Source organism: Sturnus vulgaris, chromosome 5, assembly GCF_052056855.1.
Source record: "Sturnus vulgaris isolate bStuVul1 chromosome 5, bStuVul1.hap1, whole genome shotgun sequence".
Taxonomy (NCBI): Eukaryota; Metazoa; Chordata; class Aves; order Passeriformes; family Sturnidae; genus Sturnus; species Sturnus vulgaris.
This window is the reverse complement of record NC_142247.1, coordinates 4,610,344-4,622,465: the sequence shown is the minus strand read 5'-3', so window position 1 is coordinate 4,622,465 and position 12,122 is coordinate 4,610,344. Positions and strand designations below refer to the sequence as shown.

Below are 12,122 nucleotides of genomic sequence, written 5' to 3'. Positions count from 1 at the left end.
CTTGGGACTTCTGCTTCCAAGGTACTTAAAGACAGGTTTTTCAAAAGTAGTGAAGTTGTAAATTTTTGAGGTTGAGCGTTATCAGTGTATTTAGATGGCTGTCTGTTTTCAAACTGTTTCACAAATTATTTTTGTCTCGTGTGGTGAGCAGGCTGGAGCTGACTCGGAACAAGGCAAGTCACAGCCCAGGACTTCGTGAGAGAAAACTTTGCTGTGTCCAGGGACCTGCTTCAGAGAATCCCATGGGAGATGGTCTCAGGGAGCTTTGCAGGAAAGGACTTTGGGATTCTGGTGCAGGCTGCTTTAGGTGACAGTGGTGCTGCTGTGAGCAGGGGTTCAGACCAGATGATTTCCAGAGGTGCTGTCCAACCTCAGCTTTGGTATTAGCATGCATTAAAAATAGATTAAAAGAGTACTGAAGAGTCAACTACCCTGGGCTATTTTTGGAGCCCAGGAAGTCATGGACATACACACAGTCCCCATCTCCATCCCAAGAGACACTGCACTGGGAACTTCTCCTGTAAAACATGAACTGCACTGTAATGTTTTGCACTGGGAACTTCTATAAAACATGAACTGCACTGTAATGTTTCAGAGCAGCAGACCTGATGCTCTCCTAGCCATGTAGAACCTGGAGCTTTGTGAGTAATTGGGGTCAGAGGAACATAAAGGACAGACAACAAACAGCTTTTGGCAAAATGCAGGTGAGAGAACAGCTGCTTTTTCTGGCCTTCAGTTTTGGCAGAACATGCTAGAATTTTGGGTATTTTGATTTGTGTGGTTGTGTAAGGCAGTACACTCTTACCATTATGGAAAAGGACTGGAATTGAACAGTCAGTGGAGCTTGGGAGGAATCACACTAGGAGCCTGTGGAAAAGGTCAGTAAAACTTAGTAAAGAGACTGAAAAAGGGTATTTGGATGAAGTCTCAGGTCAGCATGTAAATAACCAATGTCAGATGGCATTTTCAGTGGATATTTATCCTGGAGCCAGTACAGGAATTACTGTGTGAGTTTCCTGTACTGAATTACACAAGAGGCAGATTGGACAGTTGTTGGGGTTTTGTTTGTGCTGAAGTTCATTAGCTGGACGAGTGCTGGGCAGTAGGAAGCCCTCTTCCTTGGCTTATGGAAATTTCCAGCCCGTTGGAAAAAAAATTATCATTTTGCAATCACTCCTTGCAAGCCACCTTAAGCAGTAGGAAGGGCAGTTTTAATGCTGTGGTAAAAAGCTACAGCACAGTTAAATATTCCACTGAAACAGGATAGCTGTGTGAGGCACGCTGGCCCAGCTCCAAGGCAGCTAACCCGGCTGTCTCCTGCTGGGTGAAGGATCACCTCCTGGAAGCCTTCAGGAATGCCTGCTGGTGGCAGGGATTGCTTGTGGAAAACAGGGGCCCTGCAGCAGCTTTTGGCTGGCCCCTGCAGCCTGGGCTGCAGAAAGTTCAGCTCCTGAATGGCTCTTGAGTTTGTTCTGTCTGGGGCGGAGCTCAAACCAGAAATTTCCCAGTGAGTAATTTTTCAGTTCCCTTCAAGTTCTGAAAGAGCAGCAGAAATGGTTCCCCTGATTTTATGGAATGTAGGGCAATGTGATAAAACACTATCACACAGAGGTTTGGTTAATACAGAAGGTAGCACAGAAATGAGTTAAATTTATAATGCAACTTAAATGTCATTCACAAAGTGCAGCGATGGCACAATTTTACCATCATATTTCCACTGTTAAAGCATTTTGATTTGTGTTTCCAACTCCCACCTATAATAATAATGAAAATATTAATATATTTAAGCTGCATCACAATAAAAAAAAAAAACCAACAATCTGCAACAACTCAAACTGCCTATGTAGAGAGATAATGACAGGAGATATAGTATAAATTGAATTTTTTCTGTAAGAATGTGGATCTCTTTCAGCTTGGTCTTCGGAAAGGATCTACACTTGGAATCAGCTAAAAATGAGATGCAGTTTAACAATTGCTGGTGAGATAGATAAGAAAGATCTTCAATAGCTTCAAAATGTTCCTATGGATCAACTAAGAGCAGAATCCTTTGTTTCTTCTCTTTCTGCACTGAGTGCGTGCATTATTATTGCATGTACTTTGCTAAGGCAAACCGAATCTTCTCTATATTTAAAAAGTCCTTTAAATTGCTTTAATCATCAGCCTCCCTGGTTCTCTGCGCTGTGCTTTACACAGGGGTCTCACTTGTACTTCCTATCGCTGTGTGTCCGCACATCTGCAGATGTGCTCGCTGTGAGCAGAGGACAGCAGCCCGCTGGAAGCTTTGGGGGAAAGTTCAAGGATCGTGTTCCGGGCAGCAGCAAGGAGGCAGAGCTGGGCGGGGCAGAGCCAGACACGGGAGATGTCAGACTGATCCGAGCCGGGCTGGGTATTTTGGGGGTGCTGGTGCCCCTGGGATCGGTCCCAGCCCTGCTCTGCAGGAGGGATGCGCCAGGGATGTCTCCACCCGCAGCATCCCTCCTCCATCATCATCCCTCCCCACCCCCGGTGGATTTTTAAGGATTTTTAAGGATCCTGGGATGCCCCAAACAAATGAGCTTTGAAGGCAAGATTTACAGAGCGAAATAAAATTGTTGTTCTTGCCTCGCCTTGTGTGGTGTCTCTTAAGCCTTCTTGAGAAAGTTTTTAACTGGAAGACACCACATTAAAAGAAATAATCCCAAATCAGAGTGGAGTGTGTCCCAGTTTAGCAGGCTGAAGATAGTCAGCAAGCTCAGTAAATCTTCTCTCAAACAGTGGGATTTAGGCATGAGTGTTTTAGCAAACTAGATAGCAGTAAATACAAGCTCTTTCTTTTTGTCTCTGTGGAGGTGTAGGTTGAATATCAGAAAAGGTTTTTCACCCAGAAGTTGTTCAGGGACTGGAACAGGCTGCCCAGGGCAGTGGTCACAGCTCCAAGCCTGACAGAGCTCAAGGAACATTTAGACAAAGCTCTCTGGGATTCTTGGGCTGTCCTGTGCAGGGCCAGGAGTTGGACTCTGATCCTTCTGGATCTCTTCCATCCCAGAATATTCTGTGATTCTATGGGATAAAAAGTTTCTGTGAACTCCTCCTGGTTCCTGCTTCCTTAATTAATTTTGTCAAGTGTGTTGCACAGGCTGGGCTTGAGTTCCAAAGCAGGACATTGATGTGGGAGTTGGGTCAGACAGAGGCGAAACAATATTTCAGAAGTTCATACTTTGGAATTATGTCACTGGGTAAGAGCTCAATAAAGAGAGTTTACACAACCCTGATTTTTCCTCATAGCAACCCATGTTGTGTAAATAGAGCTGTCCCAGAAGCAAGTGTGTGTGCTTTGCAGCCTGTCCCATTGCACAGCCTGCATTGGCTGGGAGGGAGGGTGCCTGGAGGGAGGACTGGCAGCTTGTTTTGGCCATGGGAGTTTTGAATCCCTGTCATGGAAGAGCTGGAGCATGCTCTTGCCCCCTTAGTACTCTGAGGGTTGATATTTTAAGTCCTAGGTATATAGGATTTTCCATTACCTATCCAAATGTTTGCCTGCCCTGACTAGCAGTTGGTGTTTGGTGATGATTCAGAGGAAATCAGGGTTACAAATCTCAGCTTTGCTAAATGGAGATGCTGGTGTCAGGTTGCATGCACAAAGACAGATGAAGGCTGGCTTTTAGGCTTAGAGGTCACATAAAGCTTTGAGTGTAGGTTTGGTGGTGCCAGCATCTCATGAGAAATTTTAGACATTCTTGAAGAATATTCCCGATATTCCAGTTGCCTTTTGCTGCCATTTTAATCGATGTTTGATCATGTTTACAGCAGCCTTCCAGTACCTAAAGACAATCCACAAGAAAGCTGGAAAGGAACTTTTGATGGAGGCATGTAGTGAAAGGACAAGAGGAAATAGCTTTAAACTGAAAGAGGGCAAGTTTAGATGAGATATTAAGAAGAAATTCTTTACTGTGAGGGTGATGAGGCACTGGCACAGGTTGCCCAGAGAAGTTATGGATGTCCCATCCCTGGAGGTGTTCAAGTCCAAGTTGGATGGGGCCTTGAGCAGCCTGGTCTAGTGGGAGATGTCCCTGCCCATGGCAGTGGGGTTGGAAATTTAAGGTTCCTTTCAGCACAAATCATTCAATGACACCCAAGTCTGAACCAGAAGCTGCAGTTTTGGATTTTGAATCAAAATTGTGGAAGTAAACTTGTACACGAGGGATTGCATCCAGGTTCCTGAAATACTTGGGAATAGTTTTAGAGCCTCATCCAAACCCCAGCAGCATTATTAGAAGATCTTAATCTGACTCAAAATGCAACCATCAGCTTGTTTCCAATGTGACAAACCTAGAGAGCAGTACCAAAGCAGTACCTCAATCACTGCACTGTCAGTTCCTCTTTTTTATATTGGAAGATTTGTGGTACTGCTGTGAGTTTGACATTTATCAGTATGCCTGCTTCCAGTTCCTCCTCAGCAGAGCTGTTGTCCCACAGTTAATCCCAAAGTGTTCAGGGCTTTGTTTGATGTCAGAGCAGGGCGTCCTGTGCAGAGCCATGGGCAGAACAGTCATTCTGCTATCCTCAGGAACATGGGCAATTTAAAATAATTTAAACAAATCAGAAGATATTTCTGAGAGTTGTTTTACTTCCTTGCCTTGAGGTCAGGTCAACCCTACCTGCACCATTTCTGGCAGGTCTTTGTCCAGCCCCTTCTTTATTTTCCTCTGCCCATAGTTATATCCATAGTAACTGAATTCAGTTCAACCGAAATTCAGGTGAATTCAGAGGAAGAAAATGGTTACAGCAGCTTTGAGCAAAATGGCAAATAGAAATGGCAAGTAGAGATGTAAGTAAAGTTTTTCTCATGGAAGCAGTGAATGGCATTTTCTAAAGCACAAAGTTCCACAGAACCTGACTGAAAATGAAGCTGTTAAGAAGATATTTTGGGGATGCTGCATCTACATGGAAGTGGCAAGGTATTGAGTCTTCAAGAAAATCTTCACCCAAGATAAAAAAATAAAGCATTAGCTGTGTTTGGTAAGGCAGTAACAAATGTTGACTTGAAGGTCTGCTCCTCAGCTGATGTTCAGATCCACATCCTATATAGCTCCTGCAAAATTAAAGTCTTGGAAAGCTCTTTGGGCAATCTGTTGCTGCAGTGTTTGGATCAGTTGAGAAAAATGCACTTACCAAATCTTTCTGAAAGCTTTGTGGATGACCTTGTTGAGCTCTCTTGTGCACAGTCCTGTTGCAGAAAGAAAAACAAATGGCAAAGACTGCTGAGCATAAAATTGTCATTTTCTTTCTTGATATTTGTAGGTACCTCCCCATGCTCAGTGGTGGGAAGCTGCCTACCTATGTTACTTCTTATTAATTACATTTATTCAGTTATTGTGGACATCAAAGCAGCAGATCTGTTGGTGGTAGGAAGCATTTAGAAACATGCATCTCTTTGCAAAACCGGTCCTCACTGCTGCTCACAGTGATGCAGTACATATGAATTAGAGCCTGTCAGTCTGTGTCCAAGTGCAGTGCCTGGGATCTGTCACACTGAGGTAAACTTAAAATAACTGGAGGCAAACTTTAAATAACTTGTTACCTCAGTGGAGCAGCCTTTGTTGCCCCTCCTGTCTCTAAGGGCCTGGCTTCACCACTGCATCCAAATGATGGGGAGAGTGCCAGGAATACCACTTGATCAAAAACAGGTGGAACATCTGCTTTTCTTGCCAGTCACCTTGAGGTTTCAGTAGGAATTTTTTAAGCTGTTACTATTATTTGTATTAAAAACAAAATAAAGCAGATGGGAGAGTGTGAGTCAGCCATTGAGGATGCAGTCGCTGGGAGTGAATTGGTAGAAACCCATGCAAATGTTCAAGGTTTAAAGATATTTTTGAAACAAAGAATGCCTAATTTTACAGTTCACCATCAAAGTAGCAAATTACTTTTACCTTAGAAGCAGGAGTAAAAATCAAAACCTAGCCTTACATACAAAACTCTGACTCTGTGTCTGTCTTCCTCTCACTACCTGCTGGTTTTCCCAAATGCTCCAAGTACTGGAGCTTGAGCAAGGCAAATCTTACACCACAAAGTGTTCTGATGCAAATCCCATATTTTGAAGACAGTGTCTGGCAAAAGGCTGGCTTGGTTAAGTGTGATTCCATGATGAGAACTACTCAAATACCTTAGTTCTTAGTATGGCTGGAATCAGCCCTCTTTGACTGGCTGTAGCTGTTTTGAGACCTCTATAGCAGTGCATGAAGACTGTAAAAACAGAGAGGCTGCTTTTGATGGCAATATTGTACAAAGAGGCAAGCACAGAGGCAGCCTGTGTGCAGCACAGTGTCTGGGGGACAAGCACACCATAATTGCAGCACAATTGCCATGTTCTGTAAATTAAAGAGTGGAACTTGCCAGCAGTTAAGGACTTGAACTGCACAGCTATCATAGCCATAATGTTGAAAATATATTATATTTTATGATTTAAAAGCTTCTATATGTGTTTTATGTGGTTTAAGATGGCCCATGGAATAGCTCAAGAGGGTAACAGACTAGCCAGCATTTCTCCCTGCTTTGCTGCAGAAGATAGCAGTGCCAAAATCATGGCCATTTTTCTTATGCAGCTGAAAGCAGCAGTAAATGCTCTTCTGCTCGGCCTTCATTTGAGCCAATGTTTTCTCCTTCCCCTGAAAAAGAGAGGAGAGGAGAGGAGAGGAGAGGAGAGGAGAGGAGAGGAGAGGAGAGGAGAGGAGAGGAGAGGAGAGGAGAGGAGAGGAGAGGAGAGGAGAGGAGAGGAGAGGAGAGGAGAGGAGAGGAGAGGAGAGGAGAGGAGAGGAGAGGAGAGGAGAGGAGAGGAGAGGAGAGGAGAGGAGAGGAGAGGAGAGGAGAGGAGAGGAGAGGAGAGGAGAGATTAAGTTGCATGTTTGAAGAGATGAGGATGGGCAGGAGAGGACACAGGCTCCCGTGGGCAGAAGTCCCCCCAGGCAGGGGGTTGTGGCTGCACAGCCAAAGCTGTGGCTGGGCATCTCATCTGGCTGCATGTTTGCCTTTCCATGCTCACATGAACCTCTGAACCTCCTGTGCCTTCAGCATGGCAAGTGCAGACAAGCAAGAGTTTATAATAGTTTTGCTCTGGTACATTCTAGGTTGAAACAGAGGAATTCTGGAGCTGACACAGGGGCTCAGCCCCATAATTTTGAAGGATAGTGCAGCTACATGATGGACTTCCTCATTCAGATCCTGCCCTGCATCTCCATATATGCATATCCTCACTGAGCTTTCAGACAGCAGGCAGTGTTTGCTAGATAATTGTGTGGCATGGGTGGTTTCAATGATTTAACTAGGGCAATGGAAAATTTTAGTGATAGAAGAATTCTATTTTCCATGAAACCAGTTAGTGCCCCAGCCACTGCTTTTCAGTTCCTCCCTTGCTGTATGAAATACATTTCCTATACCTAGAGGGGAACAGCAGCAAGGTGTTATTTGTGGGTGAGTCTGGCAGTGAGACTGCATTAGTGCCCTGGGTAGTTAATCTGCTGATTTTCCTCTCTTTCCCAAGTGCAGTGCTCTGCCTTTTCCTCTATCATACTTCAAGTACCTTTAATGTTCTGCAGCTTATTGTCAGTCTGCAAAGCCATTCACATAGCAGTGAATCAGAGTTGTACCTGGAGGAAGAATGGAGTAATTTATTTCTGCACACATGGTTCTTAACTTGAGCTTTGTCCCTGGAGGAGGTCAGCAACCCGATTTGTGTGTTCTGCACTAACCAGAAGTGGAAAGGTTTGCTGTAACACTGGGCTTCAAGCTTCTTGAATCCTTTTAACTGCAGGAGTGATGTTCCAATCTTGACCTGGGGACTAGAAGTTCACTCTTGTCTATCCTTTTAATTGACCTAAATAAGTAACCAAAGAGACTCCCTTGGCCTGGCCCAACCCTTGAATGGGTTTTTTTTGGTAGTTTCTCTGATGCTGTCTGTGATGTATGATGACCTAACTCACCCATATGTCCAGAAACTGTTGGCTGTCTCTTTTCAGTGCATCCTTCACCCACAGCTCTCTTTGCAGAAGGTCAGGTTACACCTCATCCTCATGATTTCTGCACTCTGTGTTGTGGGGCTGTGTTGGTGTGTGTGGTAGGCAGGAGATGGGTGTTGCCTCCTATGCAGTGGCACCAGCAGTAGGGTTTGCTCTGGTCAGGGTGTCTGAAATGCATGTCAAACTCTCTAAACACCTTCTTGTGTTCAGTTTCAAGCAATCTTCACCAGCATCTTTTGGACTAGTATGTTTGCAAGGCACCTGGTGGTAATGTCTGGGAGTATTGGGTATTGCACCAGCATACCAGTTCAGCCAGGAGGAACACTGGGAAAGACCTAAAATGATGCTGAAGTCCCATGGAATAAAAGTAAATGGAAAATATTCAACCAGGGTAAGAGGAGAAATAAGACCATCCAAGGGAAGGTTAAAACATCAAGCCACGATGAGGGGTCTGTGGATGCTGCTTCACACCCTGCTTCATTCCTGCCAGTTTCTTTCTTGCCCTATCCTTGCAACAAAAAGAAGAGGAGAAGGGTCTCAGATAAGAAGGAAAATGCTTTTGTGCCTGTGGACCTGCTCTTTCCTGAGGCTGCTGAGTGAAGCCATTTAGCAGGGTTACAAAAGGGCTGGCTAGCATGTGGGTGTTAATAGCATTTGCAGCTATGTAAGCAGCAGTAACAACAGCAGAGTAATCAAATCTCTTCTTTCAGAGGGCAAGTTGATCACCTGAGTGGGTCTGGGATTTCCCCTTGCACAATTGCCAGGTATCTTCACAGGCTAATTGAAATGTGGAGTGCTGTCTGCGGCCAGGGGCATGGCAGGGCTGGGTGGATCTAATCTCTGAACACACAGAGCAGCTCTGGTCACACTCCTGCCCCGAGGCCTGACAGCTCCCTGGGTACTGCTGCCTCTTATCTCTGGCTGTGGCTTTCTGCTTTTTCTTTTTTTTTTTTTTCCTCTTGAACTGGGCTTCAAGTGCATTGCTCTGGCAGAGTCCTAAGTGTGGGGTGAGATCTCTCCATCTCCACTTGCAGCTTTCTTTGCTGACTTTTAACCCAAGAGCAGTAAAAAGCAGGGCTGAGAAGAGGCAGACATGGCACTCACACCTGACCAGACCCTAGGCAAGAATCATCTCTATCTTATTTTCTCTTGGTACAGCTTTTCTCTCTCTTAATGGCTGATTCACTGGAGCTGTGGGTAACTGGCTCCAGACTGGCTGCCTCTTGTAGGGGCTCTGCTGTAAAATGCAGCATCTTTTTTCAGCCTCCCCTTCAGCTTCTTTGCCTTGTCTTTGTATTCACCTGCCTCTTATTTCCAGTGGGAAGCTCAAGTCCTGAGGGCTTCCCATCGTGAATCCAGAGGAGCAGCTGAGGGTCAGCCCTGCTGGGCATTTGGATCCTCAGCAGGCATCTGCCAGCCAGCCTGCTGGGAAAAGGGACAAAAAGGACCACTTTTCTCAGAAGGAGAACCACCTTCATGTTTTTGGCTGATCCCTGTGAGACTGGAACCTTGAATCAATTGGGTGCAAAAGCAGAAAGGAGAGATCAGACTGATGCCAAGGAGGGGGGAGTATGTGGCAGCAAGCCTGGCTGCTGCTGCTGGCAGGCTGTGTTTGCATAGGTGCTGCCTTCCTTGGAGGTGTTTGAGGTGAAAAAATAGCCTTGGAAAACAACTGGTGTGATTGAGGAAGTGATGGGAAATGCTTTGGGAAGTGAAGCCCAGAAGACAGGCAAGGAGCTGGCTCGTGGATCTGTCTGACAGACTCATGGCACCAGTGACTGGCCCAGCATCTTCCCCTGGCTTTGAGGCAGCCTCTTCCCAAGCCTCTGATTTCTGTCTCTGTGGTTTTTCTGCCTTTTCACATCGTAGCCAGAACCAGTTTTGTAGAGGGACTGGCGCAAAACCATCAAAGCTGATAGTTCTGGCATTCCTTCTTAGCAACACTGAAGTGTTTGCTGAAATATTTTAGTTCTTGACTCCTGCTTTTTTCCAGGTGTAGGCTTGTTGACTTCAAGTATCCATCAAGAGAGTGCTTGAGCCAAGGAGCAGTGCTCATGGAGAGCTTGAGGACAGGCTGAACCTGTGGTGGATCACCTTGCCCAGGTGCTCCTGAGACAGCAGTGTCACACTCCTGCCACACAGCAGAGGAGACCTGCAAGGCCATGTCTTCAATCCTGTGGCAGGTGCTGTGGAGAAAGCACCTGGCCTCAGGAGATGTTCTGACTGCAGGAAGCTGCAGGAGATCTGTGTTTTCTGTCCTCCCTTTAGTGAGGAAAGCATGGGCAAAACCAGGTCCTTCTCCAAGGGTGTCCCCTGGAGACCCCCAGGGAAAAGCCAATTTTTCAGAAGGAACTGGAGTGCAAAGAACTTTCTCTGAGGGGAGTGTTGATCCTATTACACTCTGAAAATCATTTCCTACCACGCTGGAGAATTGGCTTGCCAAAGCACAAATTACCCAGCAAGGAAATCACTGCCTTCAGATTAATTCGTAGCTCCTTTGTCTGTTCTGTGCTTGGCTGATGTGTTAGGTAAATATTTGTACAGCACAGAGAATTGCCTCCCTTTCTTCTCTTTTCCAAGGGTCAAAGAAATGTCAGCCATTGGCACTTGTGTGCAGCCAGGCTTCTGTGTTTGCTGGGAGGCAGGCTCTGTGCCAGCCATGGAACAGCCAGAGTGGCTCTGGTGGCCAGCAGCCCTTCCCAGAAGAGCCAGGTTTTTTGTCCTGAGCTTATTCAGGGCAGTGAACTGCTGAGTTTAATGGTGAAACCAAATAACCTCTCCCCTCTGCACAAGAGAAGAAAACTGCTTTTCTTGGTGTCTTCTCTCTGTGAATCTCCTGGGGTGAACTGACTTTTGTTGCCTCTTTTTTTTCCCTGATGTTTTTCCATGGTCCTTGTGTCTCCTTTACAACTCAGCATATTCTGTGCTTCTATGGGTCTAGTCTCTGAAAAAAAAAAGCCTGCTGTTCTCTCCCACTATTATAAGGAGCCCTCAAAGCAGCAAGTGCTGAATTTCACATGAGCTGCAAAGTCTGTGTCAGCCCCATTCCAAGTGGGGCCATGTGTCCATTGCAGGACACTCAAAAACAGTGGTTTCTGCCTCACTGCTCTGAACAAGGGGGAAACTCAGCAGTTACACATAAAATTATATAAAGACAAAGGAATTTCTCCTTTTTTTTCCCATGACAGTCAGTCCCTGAAGCACAAGTTGTGCTTGGCTTTATTAATCAGTAGGTTACTCACCCAGTGACTAAAAAATCTTCTGCAGAAGATAAATACTGACCTTGGTAGTTTTCGTCATAAATTTAAATGCAGAGCTTCAAATCAGAATCTGGGGGCGAGAAGATCTTAATCAGAAGTTTTTGACTATTCAGCATCTAACAGAGAATGAAGCTCACACATCCAAGCCAGCACCCACACCAGGAAAGCAGGACACCCTAGCTGGCTCTGAGCCTTGTCTCTCACTTGAATCTCTGACTACTTTCATGTTTTTCACATTTTTTGCACTTTCTTTTTTGTTAATTGCCCCCTTTGATTAACACACCAGAGGAGGCAGCTTTCTGCTCACCTCTGCCAGACCCTGTGAGCCCCAGATTCAGGAGCAAGCAGAGACAGGAGTTTTTCGACTCTGTTTGTAGTTAAAATAATTGGTGAAGAGCTTAGTGCAGCCAGGGAGGGGGATCTGGCTGTTTGTGGATTCTATGGTGAGTGGATTCTGTGGATGGTTTGGGGTTTGCCTTGGCCTCTGTGTGGCCCAGAGATGTTTTGGGGGATGATCTAAGCCATGTGGCTTGTAAAAGCTCCCTCCAAAGCACGAGGATGGAGCGTGCTCCTGCCTAAGGCACAGCACAGAGTGTCCGTGCAGCTGATGGGGTGGGCAAGGTGTGGGTGGGTGGGTTGGGTGAGATGGGTGTGCTGGCTGTGAAACTGCAGATGTTTCCCCAGCTGTGGGCTGGTTTTCCCCATCAGAGCATTTTCCTGCTACTCCTGGCTGTAGGAAAAGTGTAGAAGGCTCAGACCATTCATCTGAATGCTCAGGTTTGAAGCTGTCAGGATGGTTCCCTGTATGTCCCAAGGCAGCCAACTTCTTTGGCTGTTCCTAGAGCTTTGGGGATGACTTCCAGTTGTAAAG

General features: G+C 45.7%; 1 protein-coding gene across 1 annotated transcript in view; it reads left to right on the top strand.

Annotated features, from left to right (window-relative positions):
• B4GALNT3 (beta-1,4-N-acetyl-galactosaminyltransferase 3) overlaps positions 1-12,122 on the top strand; it is a 63,488-nt gene that overhangs the window by 25,450 nt on the left and 25,916 nt on the right. The window lies entirely within an intron of this gene.